This window comes from Bombus flavifrons, chromosome 8, assembly GCF_040668555.2.
Source record: "Bombus flavifrons isolate JBK064 chromosome 8, iyBomFlav1_principal, whole genome shotgun sequence".
Lineage (NCBI taxonomy): Eukaryota > Metazoa > Arthropoda > Insecta > Hymenoptera > Apidae > Bombus > Bombus flavifrons.
Window position 1 is genome coordinate 10,475,434 of NC_138449.1, and position 13,205 is coordinate 10,488,638.

General features: G+C 40.2%; 1 protein-coding gene across 1 annotated transcript in view; it reads left to right on the forward strand.

Annotated features, from left to right (window-relative positions):
* Nucleotides 1–13,205, forward strand: part of C15 (homeobox protein C15) — a 46,690-nt gene that overhangs the window by 16,727 nt on the left and 16,758 nt on the right. The gene's annotated exons all lie outside the window — the stretch shown is intronic.

Consider the following 13,205-nt stretch of genomic DNA (forward strand, 5'->3'; position numbering starts at 1 on the left):
CTTTCCACTACGTCGAAACACGAGCTTTCTTTTTTCCTCCTGAGAAACTTGCTCCTCGGCGCTTACGGCCTTTTCCACGAGCGCTCTTCGATTATCAACGAATTATCTCAAATTAATTTCAATTTTTCCCTCGAATTCGACGTCAAAAATTATTTCCAATCGTAAAGAAAAAGAAAAATGGAACAAAGCAGAACAGAGCGAAGTAGAACAAAAAAGAATGCATCGTCGCGTATCTTTCGATCACGATGACCATTCGCTGAAAAAACGGCACTGCGAACGGTTGCGCGAACAACGCGTGCCGGTTCACCCAGGCATCGGCAACGCGTGCTTTCTGCCATATCATTCGCGATTTTTCGGTGTCCCTGGAGAAATCGCGGGATTTGCCGGCAGGTCTTCGCCAACGTCAGAGTAAATTTCGCTAGACCCCGATCCGTGCCACCCTGCAACCCATCATAACAGTATAGATTATTCGTGCACAGGCCAGATCGATCAATGATGTACGCAGATCCGATTCGCCTTTCCTTCTCGCGCCCTTAACAATCCCCGGAGGAGCGGTTCATCGTTTTCACTTCCACTTCTTTCCCGATATAATATATGGATAGTGGCGTACGTCGGAACAAATTCTGACTGAAATTCGCGGCACAAATCGCAACAGGGCGATGGGAATTATTTGATGGTCTCGCGCGATTCAGGTTCGGATGCTGGCGAATTTCCGGATTTCCAGCTATATGGACGTTAACGTTTACAAGCCTGTGTTTGTGGAAAACTGGTACGTTCTATAAGGAAGTGTACGTAATGACTTGAAAGGATCGAGGTAGAGCATTTGGGTTTAATGATTTCGTCCTGCCTTCTTCTCTTTGCTATTTTCGCCTCGTATCGTAACAGTTACGGAATTATGAAATTCCGAGACGATTGCGAGTTACTATTAACTCTTGCATGGGAATGCGTTATAATTTATATATACAGGGTGTAACAGAATACGTGCGACCCACTTGGAAAGCTGATCGTACGCCTAATAAACAATGAAAAAGTTCGCGTAAACGTATGTCGTATCTGCGTTTGCGAGATGTAACGAATTTCCTGTTTTGATTTTCTGTTATCTAATTAGATTACAGAAGATGCTCAAAACGACCACTTTGCGTTTCAAGGCAAGCCTGTAGACGTCTCGTCGTCGATCCGGTTACGCTCTGAATGATTCCTGGTGTTTCTCGAATTTGTCCCGAGAGCTTGTTCAGCTCCGAACCTTCGTATCCCGACATTTTCAACAGTCTACAAACGGTTTGTAAAGTTTGTTGTGTCTCATAAACGAACATCGATACGGTATACGTTCGTATGAATTTTTTCTCACTGTTTTTAGCACTGTACAATTTACACAATTTACACAGTTTACAGTTTATATAATTTAATCTACGTACATAGCGTAGTTTATAATTTCCATTTTCCATTAATTTTTTAATTTTCCATACGTATGTGACGTAGAGAAGATTTTTCACAGATATCAGGAGAAATAACCATCTCCTGGATAGTTAGGTAGAAAAAATAAGAAAACGTATTTGTTTCTTCGTTCAAACACGTTTGATACATATTATTGTAATATTGTTATTCTATGAAATATGATGTAAGCAGGAAGTGGTGCTCAGGCGAAGGACAAAGATTGTTCTAATAATAAAATAAAGGAAATATTATTCTATAAACTGAAATCGGATAGCGACCACGAAGAGAATATAAATTTATACGTTCGGAACAGTCGACCAACGTTCAATGTGAAAATACAGGAAAAACTCGTTCTCGCGTATAGATAAACACGAGGTAACATACAAGCGGTACGGTTACGATACGTTTAGGATATGTACGACGAAGCAGCATCTTGGGGGGTAACTTTGAATAATACAACAGTTTCGCTCATATTTAAGGTGAATAAAGTGAAATGAGCACGAGAGAAGCACGAACGCTAAAAGCCACTCCAATGAAATTCGGTTTACTTAAGTACGGAATTGTCTCCGTGTAAAACTATGTTCGTTAAAAATGACGCAAAAGTCGTCGAGATATTCCGACGCTGATGGTTGATCGTTTTAATAATTTTCGTCGCGAGATAAAGCAAATTTTAAATAATCGGTAAATCGATCGCTACGATAATATTTTTCATATTTTTTATATTAAATTTGTCTTAATCGATTGTCTTTAAAAATATGTTGAAAATGATGAAAATTCGTACAGTATATAGGATATACATAGTTAAATAAAATTCGAATACGATAACTGAGAGGATGGAAAATTATTTTGCAAATCGTCGTGCTTTTATAATCACACCACGTTGCATTTTACAAGTCAAACTTTAAAGGGATCACGTAGCCCAATCTTTTTTTCGGTAGGGACACGATTGTCGGTCTTTTCTGTATCTTTAACAGATGATATTACGCTTCCTAGGTATCTTTTTCCTTTCTTTGTCTTTCTATGCCGTCACGCCAGAAAACCACTTTTCTCTTTCAATCTCGAAATATACAACAAATGTAATGAAAAAGCTTCGACGCAAAATATATACAGGGTGCGGCCGAATAACACGTACAAACGAGCACGAGGCGATTCCTCGTGAAAAAATACGAACGAAGTATGGAAATAAATTCTTCCATTTAAGGCTCAGTTTTCGAGAAAATCGAGTTTGAAGATTTATCAGGTATACATTAACGTGGCTAATTATCGACTGGATATGAGTGAACGATCGATAGAATGTCATCGTGGAAACGAAAGTAAGTAAAACATATAGAAAAGAACAACACCTTTCTATAGGCATAAAATTATTTTATCCAATTTTATGTATTATCAAAATTGTAAATTATTATAACGTATACATACTATACATGTACTATAATCGTATCATAATGTATGTACAGTAGTTTCTCGTCTGATGTATCGTACACAGTTCGGTAGCCAGCGGAGGACGAGAGGCACTTGCGGATTAAAAGGTTGTTCAATCGATGAAAATTGCTACGAGGGCCATCGTAACGCGGAAACTCGTAGGCTAAAGGCAGTGAGTTTTATCGCGAGCACGTGGGGGCTTGCTTAATTTTATGCGATTTTTTATCGACGCCTCGTAATATCGATAATGCAAGGCACTGCTGCTTCATCTCTCTCTCTTTTTCTCTCCCTCCACCCTCCTCCCCCTACGCGGTTCGTACGTAGGTCGAAGGGTGGTTTATATCAAGTTATAGGAGTTTGAGAAATGATCGCCGCATCGGAGTCTACTATCCTTTCTTTCATCCTTCGATCGAACCAAACCAACAGAAGAGCGCATTCGAAAGTTCTTAACTTCGCCCCCTGTTAATCTTTCATTTCCTTCAGGTACGAGCGAGAAACTCATTTGGATTTGGAGTTTATCTTTTGGTCATTTTTAAACATTGTTCATGATCGATGATAAGCGACGATTTTGTCAATGATGCAGCGCTACTGTGTAGACAGCTATTCGATGTAAAAGCTGTTACACAGAGGACAATTTAAAAAAATCAGAAATCGACGGAAACGCTAAATTATTTTAAATGCTCTGGGCTATGATTTATATACAGTAGTTCCAACTTTTCATTCGTCGTCGTTCTGACAAAATCTGCCATTCGGTTGGAACAACGTACGGGGAAACTCTGCAGCCTCGTACGCACTGGAAATCAACGAAGAATCTTCGAGCAAAGACCTGGTTACCAGGAACCTCGATCGTCGACGCCAAGTGGTATTTAAACAGACCTTTAGAATCGGTCACACACGCGCGTAATCTCCGACTGTCAAGCTACCATCGGTCTAAATACAAATTTACTCTCGCAACAAGTAACCGCGTCGAAGAGACTTTAGGCGAAAACGTCTGCGACGATAATCGAGTCTCGAGATTTTCTCCTTCCTGAAGGACGTATCGCTGCTCGCGTTGTCGTCGCTAATAAACACAAAGATACGGTCGATGCGACATGGGAAACCCGTATAGAAAAAAGAGGAAGAAAAGAAGAGACGAGTGGCCCTTTGGTTTCGTCAACGCGAACGCATAGAAGACAGAAAACATACAACAGCGATATTCTTGTCCTTGAAACATCGATCAACTTGCGTTTCTCTCATATTTATCCTGCCATTTGGATTATAGAAACGCGAAAATCTCGACGAATCTCGAAGGTTGCGGAAAAGTTCTTGTCTTGTAGCGAGTTGTCCTCTTTTTGCGTGATACGACGAGACACAACGCGAGAAGCTCGATCTAGAAGAAGCAGAACTTTCCTACGAATACTTCGTTTCTACTGCAAAACGCGTTCTCTTTTTTTTTCTTCCTTTTTTTAACATTCCTCGAAGTGTGGAAATAAATTCTAAAGACCGCTAAACACTCTCGCTATTACAGCCGCCCTTAAGCAATTTTCTCGATTGGAACTACATCGGCTTTTACATTCCTGGAAACGTTTAGTTTTCATTTGCCTGGTTAAGTATATACCAACAAAGCACCGCCACTGCCATTACTGTAACAGCGGCGCGGTTATCCCTGTGCTTCGCAGCCTCGCTATCAGCGACGCACGCCTTCCACGCTCAACCGCGATTCCTTGAAAAGCTTTAATCAACCACCCAATACTGTCTACCTTGGGGAATACGGAATACGCTATGAGAATAAATAAAAGTACCGTTAAACGTTTAAAAAACGCAACTCGTAGTAACGTAACCGAATCTTTGTAATCTGTCGAATAATCGCCGCTACTCTCTGCTATAGCGTTCAAAGTGTTCATTGCTAACTCGGATCATCGGATGAAAGTTACTGGAAACTCTTCTTTGAAAACGGGAATAACCAGGTGAAAATGTCGTACGGTGTTTTGCCTGCTTCGTAGGTGTTTGTAGGTGTATGAGAAATACGCAAAAATATACAGAGTATGCAAAGTAACGCGGTGTTTCTGCTATGCGGCGTGTGCCGAGGATGAACGAAGTCTTCGTTTAGGCTGGATTTTTTAGTTGTGCTCGTAAATATCTATACGAATGTACGTAAACGTTTACGGTCTCGTTAGTAACTAAATGCAAGAAGCATGTGTATTTCAAGTAGAAAAACAAGTATCTTCCAGTCGACAACACGGTGAAAGGAATGGAAAAATTGAGGAAACTGATTAAGACTCTTTCGACGAAAACTGGGAAATTTAAGCGCACGAAGAACGGAAGATCGCGCGTGTAAAAACACGAGTTACGTGGCGTGCAACGTAAAACAAGAAGAGGGAAGATACACGTATGGAGAAGCGAAGAGCGAGAGAAAGAAGAAACCAGCCTGCGAGAAGATGGATAGGAGAACAAGGAGAAAGCGAGGAACGAAGAGAGGGAAAAGCATAGTATACCAAACATAGACGTTGCGTACGAGAAGCGAGGGGTGGCTAAAGGATAATTTTATAGGGCGGATATATGTCTTCCAGGAATCCGTTTAAAGCCATTTAGCCGTCTGTTATGTTGGTTCAATTACGTTGCTCGTAGGTACTGCGTTGTATCGGAACAGAGCGTTTTCTAAATACATACGTGGCTACCGTGACTGAAGCGAGCCGAGAATACGATAACCTTCCATAATGCACGCTGCTTCGTAAAGGTTCATACGGCGGATAGTATTGCGCCTGAAATTACACGTCCAAAATGGATTGCCAAGGTAAGCGCGTGGATGTACGTGGATGTTGCAGAAGCCGTTGTTCCAGCAGGATTCTCGCGTATTTTTGTCCCGGCAACCGATGCGAATCGAATTCGACGGATTCGTTTCAATTTTCTTCGCTGTCAGCTCCTGAAGAGCTGCTTGGAATTCGATGCAACGAGAGATATCAGGTTGGCGCACCAGATGGTGAAACTGATTGTATTCTTCCTTTACGAAAGCATTTTGATCGAATCGACGTCGTCGATGAGTTTTCTTCGACTTTTTTCTTTTCTTCTTTTTTAATTTCATACGATGATACAATGTAAAACGGCACGTTGTAATAACGACGATAGTAATAGCGTAAGAAATGCAATGATAGTTTGTAGAAATAGCGCGCGTGGAAATGGTAAATATGGTAAAATCGAAAGTAGACATCTTCGACGCGAATAATTAATGTAAGAAACGAGGAGGTGGTTCGTGGAGACGGAAAATGAATGTTAAAAGTTCTATAATCTGGTGTTTAAACAGGACTTTGTGAAATGAACGAGGATCGTTCTTATCGATAAAAGTTCATAAATTGATCTAATTAAAAAGAAAGAAGAAAGAAAATGATACTTTGAAGAAATCGTACTCGAATTCGATGTTCAAACTCTTTTGGCTTGTCTCGCAGCGACGGCAGTGACCACTGTCACTGCGAGGAATCCGTGGTGCGCAGAAAACAATTTACTTTGAAGGCCGCAAACTCTATTACCGAGCAAAACGTGCTCGGTAAAATAATGACTTTCTCTAGCCCGGTGTCACAGCTCGCCATTGCATCATCAAATGGCTTTAACTTGACTCATTCCTAGTCGCCGGTGCATGGGCAAAGGTTGTGCCTCGAGCTCAGTAGGTCATCGAGGATGAAACCGAGATCTGGTTAAGCTTCCTTTACGTCTATCGTTCGTGGAACGCGCGCAAAATCTCCTTTCACCTCGCCTTATCAGAAGTATCGTACTTGCGAAATGGAATCGATTTAAGTTGTTATCGTTCTTTTAGAATCGCCATATTTCGTCACGATCGAAACTGCAAGTAGTTAACCGTCGACGATCAGAATTTTTTCCGCCTCCTGTAGGGGCAAACGGTTGTCATCAGGTAACAAGAAAGATCCTAATCGAAGACCACGGGTGTACGATGCGAGATAAGTTCATCTTTGCGACTTTCCTGTCGTTCGATGACAGAAAGAAAAAGTCGTAATTTCTTATTTACGTGCTACCTTCTAGTCAAGGAAACAAGGTATTTCAAGATTCATAATTTTTTATTCAATTATTATAATATATTATAGTAAACATTTTTCTCGCAATGGAATCTCGATAACCGTAGAGAGGATAAAACCGCATAGAAATTCAAACGAGATAAAAATCAAACAAGAGTCATCGTCGCTTCCAATTTCACTCGTTTTTCGTTGATCGCGCTTATCGCTTAGTAAGAAAGTGGAGCGGACAAGGTACAAAATACCTGGAAATATTCGAATCGAGAACGTTTCAACCAGCAATATGTCGGAAGGACGAATAGAACGATTGTTGGAAACAGGGTAAAAGTTAAGTACCTTCGTTACGCGAACAAGACTTCACCGTTGGTACGAAGGCGTACACCGTCTCTCTGAGAACATCGCGCGCGCGCTCCTTGCCTCTTTTTATTTATGCCCGCCATTTTGCGGCACGACGAGACGCCATCTTGTTTTTATGGCCACCCCTCGGGCAACGTCGTCCAACCCTCGTTCTATCCGCATGCAGATACGAATCCCCCGGCATTTTATCTTCGAAACTCGTTTTAGCCTTTGTCGTTGTTCATCGGACCAACCGGAAAGACCTGCGAATTCAACTTCACCTTCCCGTCTTCCATTACAAGTTCCAGGAAGAATCCTCCGCGAAGATGAAACAGGATGAAAGCGAGCGCTCTCCTTTGTTTTATTCACCGTTGATCCGTCGATCTGTCCTGATTACATTTTTAAAGACATTCTTGCTTCCCTGCGAGTCACTTACTCTTAAGGTTGGAGCCCACCCCTCTGTTGCTCCTCCACCTCGCCGACTACGGTTTCCCGTATTTCCAGGACTTCTATGAACGTATACCTTTTAAGAGCAGTCACTGTTCCAGGAGATGAGTTTCGACAGCGTGATTTTTAGCATTGCGGTTACGAAAGTAACGGTGTTCCAAGGACTCGCTCGTTATCTTTCTTTGTCGTTGATCCTACCTCGCTTATTCGTATACGGTCAGGTTAAATTGAATATGATGGCGCTACGACGAGCTTCCTTCCTTCTTCGAGCACGAAAATCTGCCTGCGTGTTTCGCCCGCACGGTAATTTGCAACGACGGTAACTTTGACGGAGGTAGCTGGTAAAAGGAATTGTTTAGAAAAGCGCTTATTAATAGCGAGTCGTTTCACTCGTGTTTTACGTTTCAGCAGAATTCGTGGCGTTCCATTTCTGTACGCTTTCGAAGTACACGTTCCGCCGTTGAATTCAGACGATAACCCTTGAAATTGAAATTTTTATCAAGTACCATTTACGACTGTTGTAAATGTTGCGAGCGACGCGCGTGAACGAACGCGTCGCGTGTGCAATAAGAATTATGGCGTTTTATATTCATGTAGCTGTTAAACTTTGAAATTCAGATGTTATCGTACGCTATGCTCGTTATTAAGTATGATCTAAATACGTGTAAGCTAGGAACATGCTACATGTTCTAATTAACAACGTCTGTCAGAGTATGTAGGTTTCATAGAATACGGAACATTGTATTTCCATTAAATAGAACATCGATGTACGTTGATACAGTCGGTACTCGTTTACATGATTACTCGTGTCTTCCAGTCCAATTACATAACGCAACACCCTTGCGTCGATGCTCGCCTCAGCTACGCCTATTGAATTTTATTTTATAACGGCGTATAGCTGCGCTTCGAAGAAAGAAAGATGAAAACGATAACTGGAAATTATTATCCGATATTTACCGGCTTTCGATTTACTAGAATCCAAAAGGTCAAATATAATATTTCGTTCCCGTGAAACAATTGAGCTAATTGATAGAAGGAAAAGCGCGACTGCCAATAGCTAATTACGGAAGAACAACGTTTCAAGAACACGAGGTAACTTAAGACTGTTTAACGCTAGAAATACCACACCAATCAAAAGGACTGGTTCAATTTTATAAATGTGTCAACCCTCCTTTTGGGATCATAGTCCCAGATGGATTAATAATACCAAAAATGTACTGCATAACATAGAATTCCTTCTGTAAGAAAGTAATAAATCGATAAGTATAAAAATATTCTATTGTTACGTATTTTTTAAAGACCAGTGATTTTGACTGGTTTTGGTAGAAACAGTTTCGTGTTAGCTATCGATAGTTCTAGTGTTAAACATCTGAGAAAAACGTGGTTTCCGAGGTTTTTCCTAGCTACGCGCAATACCGTGTTACATAACACCTATGTATGTAAGTATACGGTTTAATTTTCAGTCTCGATTATGAAATATTTATAACGTTGATTAAGAAAAATGAAAATTTATGTCACACTTTTTACATTTACAAGATTTATTATATCCGCTTTTACCATCGTAAAATGACGCTAACGTGTAACGCAGAAGCGCGTTTCACGAACTCGTCGCTCGTCGATTTCACAGATTTCGATCGCCACTGTGAAACCTGTCCGCGCCTCACCCCGTTTTAAAGAAATCGAAGGCTCGCTAACGCCAACCGCAAAGCGTAAAGAATTCAGCCAGGACCAAGAATCAACTCTAATTTAGTCTGTCTCGGAGGCCGTCTCTTACGAACATTTTACGCATGTCCATAAACCGTCAACTTTACGATTAAACTTACGGTCAAACCCCTGCAACCCTAGTTCCCCTCGGTTCGCGTGCTTCTTGCCATATTTTTATTCGAACGTACGCGAATTTTCCTTTTCCTTTCTCCTTTCTTTTTTCATCTTTCTCTCGCTCTCGCTCTCTTTTTCCCTTCCTCGGTCGTTCTTCCTACTATTCCTGGTAATGGGTTCTCGTCGTCGCTTAAAACCATTGCTTTCTAGAGGCGTTCGAACGTTACCACGTTACGACTTAACGCTGTCGTAAGGTTACATCGTCAGGGTAAATACTTCGACCGCAAAGACTCGTCGTCGTGGTATTTTAACCAAAATTGCGCGGTAACAGGCCTGCCAAGGCGAAGTCAGCTACAACTATCGGACAAGTTTTAGCAGCCAGACTGTCGTTAGACACGCTAACGACGAGACTCGGTACGTGATATTCCGGCGGAGCCACGAAAAACAACACCGGACGGATTATCGTTGGTACGCACGAACAAACGTGTTCGCCTCTTCTTCCTTCGTTCTCCCTTTTCCCTCTGTTTCTTCGTCATTTTCTTCGCTTTTGCATCTTTCGAACGGACGCGCGATTCCGCGTTCGATTCCTCTCAGCAGAATCTCGATCGCCTTCGTACAGTTGCTTCCTACAATAGCTTTCGACATCGCCCGATCGTAAGGTCTCATCGAGGTCGATTCGTATCTTTATCCGTACGACGTTTCGTTTCTGTTGTTTTCTCCGTATCGCCGTCGCAATGTTTACAACGATCTCTACGAAATGCTCGAATCTTTCGTCGTTTAATTGTCCGGAACTGGAGGAACGTACGGGCTCGATCGATGTCTCGATATTGTCCTTTGTTCTTTGAAAAGTTCTGTGTAATATCGAAAAGTCTTCGTTTCTTTTCTCTTCTTCCTTTGCCTCTTATCGACTTCCCGAGTTACGAATTAAGAAATTTCTACGTCTTAATAAAAAGGAGAAGGAGATTGGGGCATAAACGGTGTGGAGGATCGTGGCGGACTTAAACGACGATAAAATGTTGAGCAGCGAGATACAAGTGAAGAAAACAACTGTCTTTTAGGACACGGAGCATCGACAACACCTGCGTCAAGAGGTGGACAAGACGAGGGACACACGAAACGAGCGAACAAGTCGTTTCTCACCGAAAAACCGCTCGGGCCCCGTTTTTATTAATCGAGCAACAAAAATCCTTCCCTCGACCCCGATAATTTCCAGCGTCTCATTAGGCCTCCGGATTTATCGTAACAAGTCGTCCCGGCTCGATCTGGCTTTCCAATTCGTAAATTCGAAGTTCCCTATCGTGGTAGGAGCAACGATCGTCGGTAGCGTGCGTGCGTCCGGCTATTCTACGAAAGTAATTACGAATGAATTACAAGAGAGATGGCAAACCGTGTGCCAGTACACAGCATGATAATGTAACGGAGAGTATAATGACCGGTACGCGATTATCGTCCTAATAAGCCAGAGTGACGCAAGAAAGTCTCCTTCTGTCTGTCTCTGTCTATCTGTTTGTTTGTCTGTCTCTCTCTCTCTCTCTTTCTCTCTATCTTGCTATGTTTCGCTGGTTGAACAAGAACGTGAGAGGCCAATGAGCGGTTACAGAAGTCAGATGGTTGAGCAAAGTTCTTTGAAAAAGGAGACGAGACGCTGGATAAGGCGCGAAGAATGATCTTGTCCTTCTACCATCGGCCAAAGTTGCCCACGGTTTCCCATAGATGCTCGAAATTAGGTTTCGTGAAATGAACTTGAGAAGTTTATTATTATCCCTCGTCTATTATGCTTAATGCCGAGTTCTACGTTCTCCATCCATAGCAGCTCGATTAGCAGCTCAGACTTTGTCTTTGGTTGATCATTTTTCAGCGACTGTACTTACTTTGTCCCTTTGCCTGCTTGTCTTCCTTCCTATTTTGTTTTTTTTCTTTGTGTGTGTGTGTATGTGTGTGTGTATGAATCTTTTGTAATTTAACCGGTGTCCATGGACTGTATCTATGGAAAGTAATTCGTGAAATTATCGTAAAACCGAGCGAGTCGAGTAGCAACTGTACGTTTGAAGCGAAGAAAGTTTCGTTGCTTCGTCCTCTTCCTCGAGACACATTAAGCACAAGTATAAAAGTAACACCGTGTACTTTTGTAATACCGTCGAAAGAGAAATATTGTTGGAATTCGACCGAATCGATTTTCATATTACCGTAATAAAAAATGAAATTGTCCTGGAGGAGACGTAAAAATTACTGCCAGTATATTTAACACACTTTCGTTCGGAAGTACTCGACGCTTAGAAAATTTGAGGAATAAACTTACGTTATGTTTGGATACGAGAGAATATTTATAGGTGCGATATTTCGCCACAACACGCGATCTTTAAAACATTTTTTGGGACTCTTTTACGGAAAAAATTGTCATAAGAGGAAAAGTGTTCTCTCGGAGTTACTACAATTCTCGTCATTCTATTTAAAAAAGCCAAGCTAGAAGAAACGAAAAAAGTATTTTTAACTAGGATGAAGTTGATCGTAATACGTAAAACCAAAAAGATAGTTAACAACCAAAAAAAAAAAAGAAAAATAGCGTCTAATGCTGTAGAAATAAAATAAAAAGATGTCTTCTAAGTAGGTAGGGAAAAATTGCGTTAACACGTGAGAACTCTAAAATCCGTCAAAATAAGATTATTATTATTAAGGTTCAGATTTTCAAGATTATTTAATTACAATAATTATTCTCATGATTATTAGAAACATACGCGTGCTTCTCATAAAATTGATATTGACTCTGACTGAGATAAGCCGTGATATAATCATCATACATAAAAGATTCTAACTTAAACATAAAGACATAAAGAAATTGCAATGTTTAAAAAAGCAGATACACAATAAAAACAAACGATTATAATACAATGTAGATTAGAAATTTGCAAAAGGTTGATAATAGTAATAATAATAATTTTATTCGTACCTTAGACTTATAGCCTGAATTACAGCGAGATTATTAGATTCTTATTGCTAATTTCTTACAATAATTGTCACTTTTAGTTACATACCACTCCTATATTACTATTATACATTATACTACTATATATTACTATATATACGTTATATTATTATATTATACGTTATACTACTATATATTACTGAATACACGTTATAGTACTATATATTACTATATATACGTTATATTATTATATTATACGTTATACTACTATATATTACTGTATACTACTATACTACTATACTGTTATATTACTATATACTACTATATATACGTTATATTATTATATTATACGTTATATTACTATATATTACTATATATACGTTATATTACTATTTTATCGTATTATATTGTATCGTATTTTATATTATTATATTTTATCGTATTATATATTACCCAAAAATTTCTTAACAATTAATATCTATCTGTCTTAGTGTGTACTTTAGAACTTGGTAATTCTAGCGTCAAATTTGAGCATTTGCGAAATATTCGAATACTTTCATGACAATTCTCTGATTAAATTCCAATAATTCCTACTAATACCTGATATTCGATATTACGATTATACAAAAGGAACATCGGTGATCGAATTCTGCTTTAAATAACTGCGATAAATTCCGCCCCTATGGAAATCAGTTTATCATGTCTGTCGAGACGCGCATCGGGGCAATCCGTGTCTCAATTAGCACTCTCCGCTGTGTATATTTATATTCTAATTGAGCAGGCATTATCGACGAGATTATTTCGTGTCTCGTTCGGAAGTTGCG